This window comes from Heterodontus francisci, chromosome 4 (genome assembly GCF_036365525.1).
Source record: "Heterodontus francisci isolate sHetFra1 chromosome 4, sHetFra1.hap1, whole genome shotgun sequence".
Lineage (NCBI taxonomy): Eukaryota > Metazoa > Chordata > Chondrichthyes > Heterodontiformes > Heterodontidae > Heterodontus > Heterodontus francisci.
The window spans coordinates 11,735,074-11,747,689 of NC_090374.1; the positions used below are offsets into that span (position 1 = coordinate 11,735,074).

At 44.6% G+C, this 12,616-nt stretch overlaps 1 protein-coding gene and 1 long non-coding RNA gene across 5 annotated transcripts in view; one reads left to right on the top strand and one right to left on the bottom strand.

Moving 5' to 3' along the window:
• LOC137368889 (leukemia inhibitory factor receptor-like) overlaps positions 1 to 12,616 on the bottom strand; it is a 292,925-nt gene that overhangs the window by 203,229 nt on the left and 77,080 nt on the right. The window lies entirely within an intron of this gene.
• The window catches only part of LOC137368890 (uncharacterized), a 54,741-nt gene continuing 44,805 nt past the window's right edge, over positions 2,681 to 12,616 (top strand). For both annotated transcript variants that reach the window (XR_010974832.1, XR_010974833.1), the window contains exons 1-2: positions 2,681 to 2,938; positions 6,592 to 6,682. This is a non-coding gene — a long non-coding RNA (uncharacterized lncRNA). The remainder of the gene's footprint in view (positions 2,939 to 6,591; positions 6,683 to 12,616) is intronic.

A 12,616-nucleotide genomic window follows, 5' to 3' on the forward strand; every position in this document is an offset into this window, starting at 1 on the left:
TCTAATCCCACCTTCCAGCACCTGGTCCGTACCCTTGCAGGTTATAGCATTTTAGGTGCAAGTCCAGGTACCTTTTAAATAAGTTGAAGGTTTCTGTCTGCACCACCGATCCGGGCAGTGAATTCCAGACACCCGCCATCCTCTGGGTGAAGTATTTTTTATGTCCCCTCTAATCCTGCTACCAATCACCTTAATTCTGTGCTCCCCACTAGAGGAAACAGGTCCTTCCCTGTCTACTCTATCTAGGCCCCTCATAACTTTCTTCACCTCAATTTAATCATCCTTCAGCCTCCTCTGTTCTCAGGAAAACAACCCGAACCTATCCAATCTTTCCTCATTGCTGCAATTTTCCAGCCCTGGCAACATTCTCGCAAATCTCCTCTGTACTCTCTCCAGAGCAATTATGTCCTTCCTGTAATGTGGTGACGAGAACTGTAAGCAATACTCCAGCTGTGGCCGAACCAGTGTTTTAAACAGTTCCAGCATTACATTGCTGCTTTTGCATTCTATACCTCGACCAATAAAGGAAAGCATTCCATATGCCTTCTTCACCACTTTATCTACCTGTCCTGCCACCTTCAGGGACCTGTGGACATGCACTCCAAGGTCTCTCACTTCCTCTATCCCTCTCAATATCCTCTTGTTTATTGTGACCCATATTGAAACGGGTCAACTATTTGTATACTCTTGCTCTGACTTAACTATATATAGAAAACAGTTACTTAAGAGTTTGCACAAAGCCAAAGTTTGGCAGAGCTCAGTCTTTTACTTAGGAACACAGGAACAGGAGTATTCCATTCAACTCCTCAAACGTATTCTGCCATTCAATTAGATCATGACTGGTTTGTATCTCAACTGCATCTACCCACCTTGGTTCCGTAAACCTTAATACCCTCGCCTAACAAAAAAAAATCATCAATCTCAGTTTCGAAATTTTCAACTGACCTAGCCTCAACAGCTTTTTTTTTTGGGGCGAGGGAGTTCCAGTTTCCACTGTTTTCTGGCAAGATGTGGATGGCGCTGGCAAGGTTGCATTTATTGCATACCCCTAGTTGCCCGGAAAAGGTGCTGGTCAGCCTTCTAATTGAACAGAGTGGCCTGCTGCTTCAGAGGACCCTACTCTACTTGCAGTGCAGATTTTTTCTTTTATCCATACTCATCATTGAAGACCGTTGCAGTTAATCCACTCCAATTGGTTAAAATGCTTGTTATGGGAGAATGTGGTGGGTGGGGGAGTGGTGCAGAATAAGGAGGAACGTATATAGATGTAAATATAGACTGGTTCAACGTTGAGCGATTCTGTTTGAACTGATACAAAGGACTTATGGTGGAAAAATGAGCTCCATATTCACAGCAGCTTCTTGAAAAGCTTAAAAGAAGCCTTTCCTCATATGTGCACATTGCGAAGTTGTAAATCCAGCACAAGCTTTAAGTTGAGGCTCAAAATAATCAGGATTCTCCAGCATAGCAGTTTCCTGTGCAAAACCATTGCTGTATGAAATTTATGAGATTTCTTTCAACTTTCCTAGAGTCTCGCTACAAGAAAGCAGTTCGCTCCCTTTAAGTGTGCCACCCAACAGGGAATATGGGATCAATGAATTTATCCTAATGTAACACCGATAAAAGTTTCTAAGGGCTTAGAACAGCAAAGTAAAATTCATTTCCTTGCAACAAAAGTTGGCCAGGGTCCAAATACTGCTGCAGCAGCAGTGGCACAATTGTACATTACGGACCCTAATTTAATTAATTTTGTTGCTACAGCCTTACCCGTCAGTAGAAAACTGACATTCAGTGCCTGAAATGTGCATTTTACTTTTGCTTATACATGAAGCAGAATCGCACAGAACACATATATGCAATCAGCTACATATAAAACTTGCAGCATGGCTGGGGAGGGATACATGACGTTGGGTCGATTGTTCCCAAAGCTTCCACCACTGTGTCTAGGTCTGTTATAGATTAATTGACAGAGATTGACTAACATGATTACCATCTGACTCACTTTTCAACTGGCTTTCGAATGGATTTCGGTCTCGCTGATGGCAGAAGGAGAACTAGATAAACATTTGTGTTTTATCGTCCACCAATTTCTACATTCCTATGCCATGAAAAATGACAGTGAAGAATTTGATGCTGGAGGAGTTTAAGTTTTGCACACATTTGGGTGATAGATATAACCAGTTTGGACTCGGGCCCACAGATGTGAGCTATCTGAAGTTTGTCAAGGGTGGAGGAGGAGATATTCTAAGAGCATTTGAGAAGTAGGGACACAGGCATGCAACGTTTTAGGGTGGGAAAATACAGTCTTGATAAATGTTCTAATATGGGATTACAAAGGTTCACTCACAATCAAACAGAACAATGAGGCTGTGCACTTCTTGGCACTATTTACTGTAAAATCATGATTTAGAATGTTACAAAAGGTTTTTTTGTACTAAAATCTTAGAGTTCTGTTGTTTTAATCAACTGAAAAAAGGGTTTTCAGTGGACTTGAACTCCTGCAAATAGCTGGAATTTTTGGATGTTGACTTTGTATACAATAACAGGACAGCAAGCATTTTCAAAGAAGCCAGCGAGGGGTTTGACCTCCTCAAAGTAATACTTTGAATGACAGTGGAGAGGGTGTGCCTGGTCATGTGATTGCGTCAGGAAAGCTTTTTGCTTTCACTTTGGACTTTTAAAAACCAGTGAGTTGGACAAAGAGCAGGCATTTCGAAACTTAGACCTGACCTGCCAGGAGACTCAGAAAAAGACCGCTCTTTGCATTACTTGAAAAGAAATCCTGCATTTGAAAGGTGGCAGATTCCCCTATTGCCTCCTGTCTCTAAAGAATTCCTGCATCCAGAATGGGTCCTGTTGCCTCCTGTGTTTTGGGAAATCCTGGAACCTGAACAAAGCTTCTACTGCTCTGTTGCTGCTGTGAGTCCTGAACAGACCGGTAAGACCTGTGTGACACCTGCTGTAGTCGAATTGCCTAGAATGCCTAATTTCCGTTACAACCAGGTGGGAAGGGGGTCTAGAGTTCCCTCTTAGCCATCACCTGGTCTTACCGTAACAGGGTTTAATTTTAAACACACCGTTTTTTAGCTCCCTCTTGGAGTAATATCTCCAAATATGCAGATGACACAATACTGGGTGAGTTGTGAGGAGGATGCAGAGAGGTTTCAGGGTGATTTGGACAAGTTCAGTGAGTGTGCTAATGCATGGCAGATGCAGTATAATGTGGATAAATGTGAGGTTATCCACTTTGGTAGCAAAAACAGGCTCTACGCTCAAAAACAGATTATCTGAATGGCTATAAACCGAGAGAGGGGATTATGCAACGAGACCTGGATGTTCTTGTACACCAGTCACTGAAGGTAAACATGCAGGTGCAACAGGCGGTAAAAATTGCAAATGGTATGTTGGCCTTCATAGCGAGAGGATTCGAGTACAGGAGCAGGGATGTCTTGCTATAATTATACGGGGCCTTGGTGAGGCCACACCTGGAATATTGTGCGCAATTTTGGTCTCCTTATCTGAAGAAGGATGTTCTTGCTATAGAGGGAGTGCAGCGAAGGTTTACCAGACTGATTCCTGGGATGGCGGGACTGACCTATGAGGAGAGATCGAGTCGGTTAGGATTATATTCGCTGGAGTTCAGAACAGTGAGGGGGGATCTCAAAGAAACCTATAAAATTCTAACAGGACCTGACAGGGTAGATGCAGGAAGGATGTTCCCGATGGTGGGGGAGTCCAGAACCAGAAAAAATAGTCTAAGGATATGGGGTAAACCTTTCAGGACTGAGATGAGGAGAAATTACTTCACCCAAACAGTGGTGAGCCTGTGGAATTCGTTACCACAGAAAGCAGTTGAGGCCAAAACACTATGTTTTCAAGAAGGAGTTAGATACAGCTCTTGGGGTGAAAGGGATCAAAGGATATGGAGAGAAAGCGGGCACAGGTTACTTGAGTTGGATGATCAGCCATGATCATAGTGAATGGCTAAGCAGGCTCGAAGGGCCGAATGGCCTGCTCCTATTTTCTATGTTTCTGTGAATCCTTGTTCACTAATTTCCAATTATAAGACAAAGAAACTAGCCAAACAGGTTTTCTTAGGTTTAAAGAAAAAAGGTTGAACTTTATTAAACTTAAACTCTTATTCAGTTAACACTGACATGATGCACCCACACTAGCATGCATATGCGATACACACATGCAGATAGAGACAGAAAAGAGAAGAAATAAGGTGGAAAAGTTTGAGGCAATACCTGAAGATGGTTTTGGTTACTGTTCTTCGAGCTCGCTGTAAAGTCCTTGATCGTAGGTAGGTCTTGCTTTTCGTTGGGGCCCAGTTAAACCTTGTTCAATGCAGGAGACTTTTCTCTCTTGAAGTTCATGTGTCCTCAGTGGGTCCAGAGGCTTGTGAGAAAGAGATGGGAGCAGACAGGAGGGGTCTTCTCACTCCAGGAACAAACAGTCTTTCTCAGTTCAAAAACTCTGTGGCTCGTTCAAAAAACCCTGGACCAGCCAGTTAGTCATGTGACCAGCTGGTTTAACCAGTCCTGGCTTTTGTGGATTGTATCACCTTAGCAGTTTCTGGAGTGCTCTTCCTTACTTCTTCAATGTCTGGTAATCAAAATCCATTGTGGGTTGAATGTGTCAGGGAATGGTCCTTTTGTCTCCACAAAATGCCAAGTGTCTGGCAGCCCTTGTAACAGGCCTTCTCTTCTTCCCAGCAAGTTGAAAATCAATGCTCAAATGATAAAATTAATATGCCTCATTCTTGGCAGGTGGGGGCCTGCACGACACCTACCTATCCAAGACTGTTCATCAACCTCGCCTGGAGAGAGTCTGAGTGGCATCCGACTACTTGACTCTGGGACACCTCACTGTTTAAAAATATCCTACCAGAATGTGACGAAGTGATTTATTTTTATTATTCCTTCTATTCCTTACAAACAGCTGTAAACCAAAAATCCTTTTTGCCCAGTTAACCGTTTTTTTTAATGTATGTGTGTACACACATATATATATATATATATTTTTTTTAAGAGATACAGCACTGAACCAGGCCCTTCGGCCCACCGAGTCTGTGCCGACCATCAACCACCCATTTATATTAATCCTACACTAATCCCATATTCCTACCACATCCCCACCTGTCCCTATATTTCCCTACCACCTACCTATACTAGGGGCAATTTTATAATGGCCAATTTACCTATCAACCTGCAAGTCTTTGGCATGTGGGAGGAAACCGGAGCACCCAGAGGAAACCCACGCAGACACAGGGAGAACTTGCAAACTCCACACAGGCAGTACCCAGTATTGAACCCGGGTCGCTGGAGCTGTGAGGCTGCAGTGCTAACCACTGCGCCGCCCTATATATATATATAGATAGATAGATTTAGCTCATTAGTCATTAAAACTTATCATTTCTTTTCTATTAAATAGTTATTGTTGTTCTTTAAAGAAACCTGCTTTGGTGTGCTTTATTCTGGGGGACAAATAGAGCGTCTAATTTGGCTATTCTTCGGTAGGTGGGAAACTTTATTGATATGCTGAGACCTGTGGAGTCGTGGGACTAAATTAACAGTGTATTTCTCCCGCCTTGGTCATAACAGTAGGGACTCCCAATCGTGAAGAGACTTGTTTTATACATTAAGAAACCAAGCTGAAGGGCCAATCACAATCAACATGGAAAAGGGGAGGAGAAAACACAAGGTGTAACTGGAAGTAGTTAGAAAAAGAAAATAACGCCAAAAGCTGAAAATCTGAAACAAAAGCACTGAAAATGCTGGAAGCATCCTGCAGATTGATCTGCTCTGTCAATATCAGTGAAACTGTATAAAATTGATCATAAATCCACACCACCGAGTCGAGTGAATTTATGGCAATATGCCAGTTTTCTCACTGCAGCCTCTTAGACTGAACAATAACGATGTAGAACAATGTATTTCAAAAGATCAAAGTCCCAAGTCTTTTTTGATATTCAATTATTAGCTAAAATCCTCAAAACACTTCATCATTGTGTACTAGGTTTAGTGTACACTACATACACGGTCTCGGGCACTGAAGTGGCTGCACAAGCCATTAATGAAAGTGAGATTGGGGCTAATTCATTTAGGCCCAAAATATTGGCATGCTTGTGGTGTGCACCAAATGCCAGAAGCCCAAGGCTTGTTTGAAATTGGATCTTGGGCTTCATTAAAACAATCGTGGCAAGCTATAGTTGCCTGTCAAGCCTCCTAGCTCAACAAAGCAGCCAATACCCTCTGTATGTACAGGAGTTGAGCCTCGTTGTTTTTTGTGGGAGCTTCCTGCGTATAAAACTGCTGTTGCATTTACCCACACAACAACAGTTGCTGTATTTCAAAGTCCTTAACTGTATGTGAAGTACGAAGATGTGTGATAATGTACTATTTCTTTCTCCACATTAAGGTAATATGTATCCAGTAAAATAGGCAGCTGGTCTTATTTGCATCACATGATACACAACTACATACCACAGCTGACTTTAAAATCTGTTTTATAATATTTAAAATATAGTACATAGTGAGGACACCAGATGTCACATTGAGCTGGGATTTAATCCATCTCTTCCAAAAGGTCTGAACTCAACAAGCAACTGGGCGCTATTCGACACAGCTTCAAGGATAGCTGGCAAGTGACATGAAAATTTCACACTAGTGATATGAAGGTAAAAGATACGCTTATGCAAATAAGGTTAAGGTATGTTGTTGAGCCATGCTCCACATACTACAAATACAAGTATTAAGTACACGCAACTTTAACTTAGTAAAAGTTATTAAAATACGAGAGGAAAAGGTGGATGGCAAGCATTAACAGAAAAGGAATTGGGGAGGTAACTAAAAGTGTTGACGGAGGTAGGTTACGAGGAGGCTTTTGAAGAAGAGCAGGGCAGTATGGATGAGGGTTTATGTAGAAAGAAAGTACCCGGATATCTAGTGAGGGCAGCTCAGTCTTTTTTTTTTAATTCATTCACTGTCTTTGGGCTCCACTGACAAGGCAAGCAATTTTTGCCCAGCCCCAACTGCCTTTGGAAGTTGGTAGTGAGCCGTCTTCTTAAATGTAACTGAAGTGAACATTGCTGCGGGTCTGGGGTCATATATGAGCCAGACCAGGCAAGGACAGTAGATTTCCTTCCTGAATCTGCTGGGTTTTTATGACAATCCAGTAGTTTCACAGTCACCATTACTGAGACGAGCCTTTTCTTAACTGAAATAAAATTCCCAGCTTCCACGGTGGGATTTGAACTCATGTCTCCGGATCATTTGTCCAGACCACTACCACTAAGGGGGAAGCAAAGAGAGGGAAACAACAAGAAATAGCAGAATCAGAATAGCATGTAGGGTTGGAGGTGATTATAAATGCAACAAGGGAGGGACAATGCTCATTCTCTTCTACAGATCCCTTCATGGCAATCTGAATTCAGTGCGTTGGGTGATGGTTACCAGGTGGAAGGACCAACACAATATTAATAAGGGAGGAATTGTAAGGCATTTGGATATCTCTTGCATTTTTGTTACTTCTTCTTTGGCCTCCTTGTCTCGAGAGACAATGGGTAAGCGCCTGGAGGTCGTCAGTGGTTTGTGAAGCAGCGCCTGGAGTGGCTATAAAGGCCAATTCTAGAGTGGCAGACTCTTCCACAGGTACTGCAGATAAAATTGGTTGTCGGGGCTGTTACACAGTTGGCTCTCTCCTTGCGCTTCTGTCTTTTTTCCTGCCAACTGCTAAGTCTCTTCGACTCGCCACACTTTAGCCCCGCCTTTATGGTTGCCCGCCAGCTCTGGTGATCGCTGGCAACTGACTCCCGAGACTTGTGATCAATGTCACAGGACTTCATGTCGCGTTTGCAGACGTCTTTAAAGCGAGACAAACACGGCCTGATACCAGTGACGAGCTCGCTGTACAATGTGTCCTTGGGGATCCTGCCATCTTCCATGCGGCTCACATGGCCAAGCCATCTCAGGCGCCGCTGGCTTAGTAGGGTGTATATGCTGGGGACGTTGGCCGCCTCAATGACTTCTGTGTTGGAGATACGGTCCTGCCACCTGATGCCAAGGATTCTCCGGAGGCAGCGAAAATGGAATGAATTGAGACGTCGCTCTTGGCTGACGTACGTTGTCCAGGCCTCGCTGCCATAGAGCAAGGTACTGAGGACACAGGCTTCATACACTTGGACTTTTGTGTTCTGTGTCAGTGCGCCATTTTCCCACACTCTCTTGGCCAGTCTGGACATAGCAGTGGAAGCCTTTCCCATGCGCTTGTTGATTTCTGCATCGAGAGACAGGTTACTGGTGATAGTTGAGCCGAGGTAGGTGAACTCTTGAACCACTTCCAGAGCGTGGTCGCCGATATTTATGGATGGGGCATTTCTGACGTCCTGTCCCATGATGTTCGTTTTCTTGAGGCTGATGGTAAGGCCAAATTCGGTGCAGGCAGCCGCAAACCTGTCGATGAGTCTCTGCAGACACTCTTAGAACATAGAACATTACAGCGCAGTACAGGCCCTTCGGCCCTCGATGTTGCGCCGACCTGTGAAACCATCTGACCTACACTATTCCATTTTCATCCATATGTCTATCCAATGACCACTTAAATGCCCTTAAAGTTGGCGAGTCTACTACTGTTGCAGGCAGGGCGTTCCACACCCCTACTACTCTGAGTAAAGAAACTACCTCTGACATCTGTCCTATATCTATCACCCCTCAACTTAAAGCTATGTCCCCTCGTGTTTGCCATCACCATCCGAGAAAAAAGACTCTCACTATCCACCCTATCTAACCCTCTGATTATCTTATATGTCTCTATTAAGTCACCTCTCCTCCTCCTTCTCTCCAACGAAAACAACCTCAAGTCCCTCAGCCTTTCCTCGTAAGACCTTCCCTCCATACCAGGCAACATCCTAATAAATCTCCTCTGCACCCTTTCCAAAGCTTCCACATCCTTCCGATAATGCGGTGACCAGAACTGCACGCAATACTCCAGGTGCGGTCGCACCAGAGTTTTGTACAGCTGCAGCATGACCTCGTGGCTCCGAAACTCGATCCCCCTACTAATAAAAGCTAACACACCATATGCCTTCTTAACAGCCCTATTAATTCCCTGAAAGTTGCCACCCAGGTTATGTACCTGGACACCAAGATCTCTCTGCTCATCTACACTACCAAGAATCTTCCCATTAGCCCAGTACTCTGCATTCCTGTTACTCCTTCCAAAGTGAATCACCTCACACTTTTCCGCATTAAACTCCATTTGCCATCTCTCAGCCCAGCTGTGCAGCCTATGTCCCTCTGTAACCTACAACATCCTTCAGCACTATCCACAACTCCACCGACCTTCGTGTCATCCGCAAATTTACTAACCCACCCTTCTACGCCCTCATCCAGGTCATTTATAAAAATGACAAACAGCAGTGGCCCCAAAACAGATCCTTGCGGTACACCACTAGTAACTAAACTCCAGGATGAACATTTGCCATCAACCACCACCCTCTGTCTTCTTTCAGCTAGCCAATTTCTGATCCAAAGCACTAAATCACCTTCAATCCCATACTTCCGTATTTTCTGCAATAGCCTACCGTGGGGAACCTTATCAAACGCCTTACTGAAATCCATATACACCACATCCACGGCTTTACCCTCATCCACCTGTTTGGTCACCTTCTCAAAAAACTCAATAACGTTTGTGAGGCACGACCTACCCTTCACAAAACCGTGCTGACTATCTCTAATGAACTTATTCTTTTCAAGATGATTATAAATCCTATCTCTTATAACCTTTTCCAACATTTTACCCACAACCGAAGTAAGGCTCACAGGTCTATAATTACCAGGGCTGTCTCTACTCCCCTTCTTGAACAAGGGGACAACATTTGCTATCCTCCAGTCTTCCGGCACTATTCCTGTCAACAATGACGACATAAAGATCAGGGTCAAAGGCTCTGCAATCTCCTCCCTGGCTTCCCAGAGAATCCTAGGATAAATCCCATCTGGCCCAGGGGACTTATCTATTTTCACACTTTCCAAAATTGCTAACACCTCCTCTTTGTGAACCTCAATCCCATCTAGCCTAGTAGTCTGTATCTCAGTATTCTCCTCGACAACATTTTCTTTCTCTACTGTAAATACTGACGAAAAATATTCATTGAACGCTTCCCCTATCTCCTCTGATTCCACACACAACTTCCCACTACTATTCAGTGTGAGATGTTAATGCAGCATCGTCAGCAAAGAGGAGTTCCCTGATGAGGACTTTCCGTACTTTGGTCTTCGCTCTTAGACGGGCAAGGTTGAACAACCTGCCACCTGATCTTGTGTGGAGGAAAATTCCTTCTTCTGAAGACTTGAACGCATAAGAGAGCAGCAGAGAGAAGATGATCCCAAACAGTGTAGGTGTGAGAACACAGTCCTGTTTCATGCCACTCAGGATAGGAAAGGGGTCTGATGAGGTGCCGCTATGCTGAATTGTGCCTTTCATATTGTCATGGATTGAGGTGATGATACTTAGCTTTGGTGGGCATCCAATCTTTTCTAGTAGTCTGAAGAGACCACGTCTGCTGACAAGGTCAAAGGCTTTGGTGAGATCAATGAAAGCAACGTAGAGGGGCATCTGTTGTTCACGGCATTTCTCCTGCAGCTGTCGAAGAGAGAACAGCATGTCAATGGTGGATCTCTCTGTTCGAATGCCGCACTGTGCCTCAGGGTAGACAAGCTCAGCCAGCTTCTGGAGCCTGTTTGAAGCGACTCGAGCGAAGACTTTCCCCACTATGCTGAGCAGGGAGATTCCACGGTAGTTGTTGCAGTCACCGTGGTCACCCTTGTTCTTATAGAGGGTGATGATATTTGTTATGCTGTGAGGCATTTGTTAATATCTCCTACATTGTTATTCGTAAGTAAAATGTAACCAGTTGTGGTGCGAACCAGCATGTGGAGCTCACCAGGTGGTTAAAAACATGGAGGCCAAGGACATCGGGAGAAGAATTCTGACCGAAGACATCATCGCTGGGGGTCATATTGAACTTTTTAAAAATACAAGACAATGTAACTGAACAAGGACCCCCACATACACACATAGACAGACAAGTGAGGACATGCCACTGATGTGGTAGCCTGAGCTGTTAAAACATCAAACAGCCGGTCTTCAACCACGCTCATGGACAATGGCCTACGGAAATGTGTGTGAATGGTTTCCCTCTTGCCTTATCAAGATTCAGATATCACATCCATGGGCAGTATGCACCTAAGACATCCCCCTGCTTGTAGCAGAATAAGACCACATGCAGGTGGTCTTACATAGCCAGGGTGGGATTGATAAGGCACTGAAACCCAATCGGATGACTAAATTCAAAACTTTACCTTAGATGTCAAGGGGCCAGGGTCAGAAAGCGGTGTAAAGCCACAGCTCACAAGGACATTGTTGCTGCAGCCGGGAAATGTGACTTGGTCAGTCATAGGAAGTCATGCGGGAGAGGTCGTTCAGGGGACCTGACCACCAGGAGGAAGTCGTGCGGGAGAGGTCATTCAGGGGACCTGACCACCAGGAACAAGTCCATAACGCGGGTCTACTAAGCAACTGGTGTTGTCAGTATATACTATTGCTTGTTGAGTTAATAAAGGTGTTCCACATAAAGTGGAAATTGTATCCAAAGTCTGTTTCGCATGACTGATAGTACAGGGTCAGGACTTTAAAAAAAAGGGGGTCTCACTTCCCTCTAAAGAGTCTGACAGTGTGGGAGAGGATCAGGTGACAGAGCTGTAAATGAGTTGGATATGTTAAGCTTTAGAGACATCCAGCTGCTTGTTGACTGCTTTGCTCAAGGCTCAGAATGCTTCAGCCTTACAGTAAGTCTGAAAAAGAGAGATCTTGTACCAACATTCCCCTGGCCACAAACTCAAGACCCTACAGTCACAATCAACAATACACCCCCCCCCCCCCAACTCAGTTCAGAAGTTCTGCTGTCTTGGGAGTACCCAACATCACCACGTTGGACAATGAAATCGCACATACCGGGCAAGAACAAGCTCAGCATTCAGCATGCTCACCCACAGGCTTTGGAGAGCACATGGAATCTGTCTCAAAACAAACATCAAAGTCTACGAGGCAGTGGTTCTCACATCACTTCTCTATGGCTGAGGTACGGACAACCTACCCGCATCACATAAAGCAACTAGATGCATTCCACCTTCACTGCTTAAGATCTATCTGCAACATTAAGCGGCAGGACAAAATCCCGAACACCAAAATTCTTAGAAGGTGCCACATGGGCGGCACAGTGGCGCAGTGGTTAGCACGGCAGCCTCACAGCTCCAGCGACCCAGGTTCAATTCTGGGAACTGTCTGTGCGGAGTTTGCAAGTTCTCTCTGTGACCGCGTGGGTTCCCGCCGGGTGCTCCGGTTTCCTCCCACAGCCAAAGACTTGCAGGTTGATAGGTAAATTGGCCATTGTAAATTGCCCCTAGTGTAGGTAGGTGGTAGGAGAATGGTGGGGATGTGGTCGGGAATATGGGATTAATGTAGGATTAGTATAAATGGGTGGCTGTTGGTCGGCACAGACTCGGTGGGCCGAAGGGCCTGTTTCATTGCTGTATCTCTGAATAAATAAACAAAC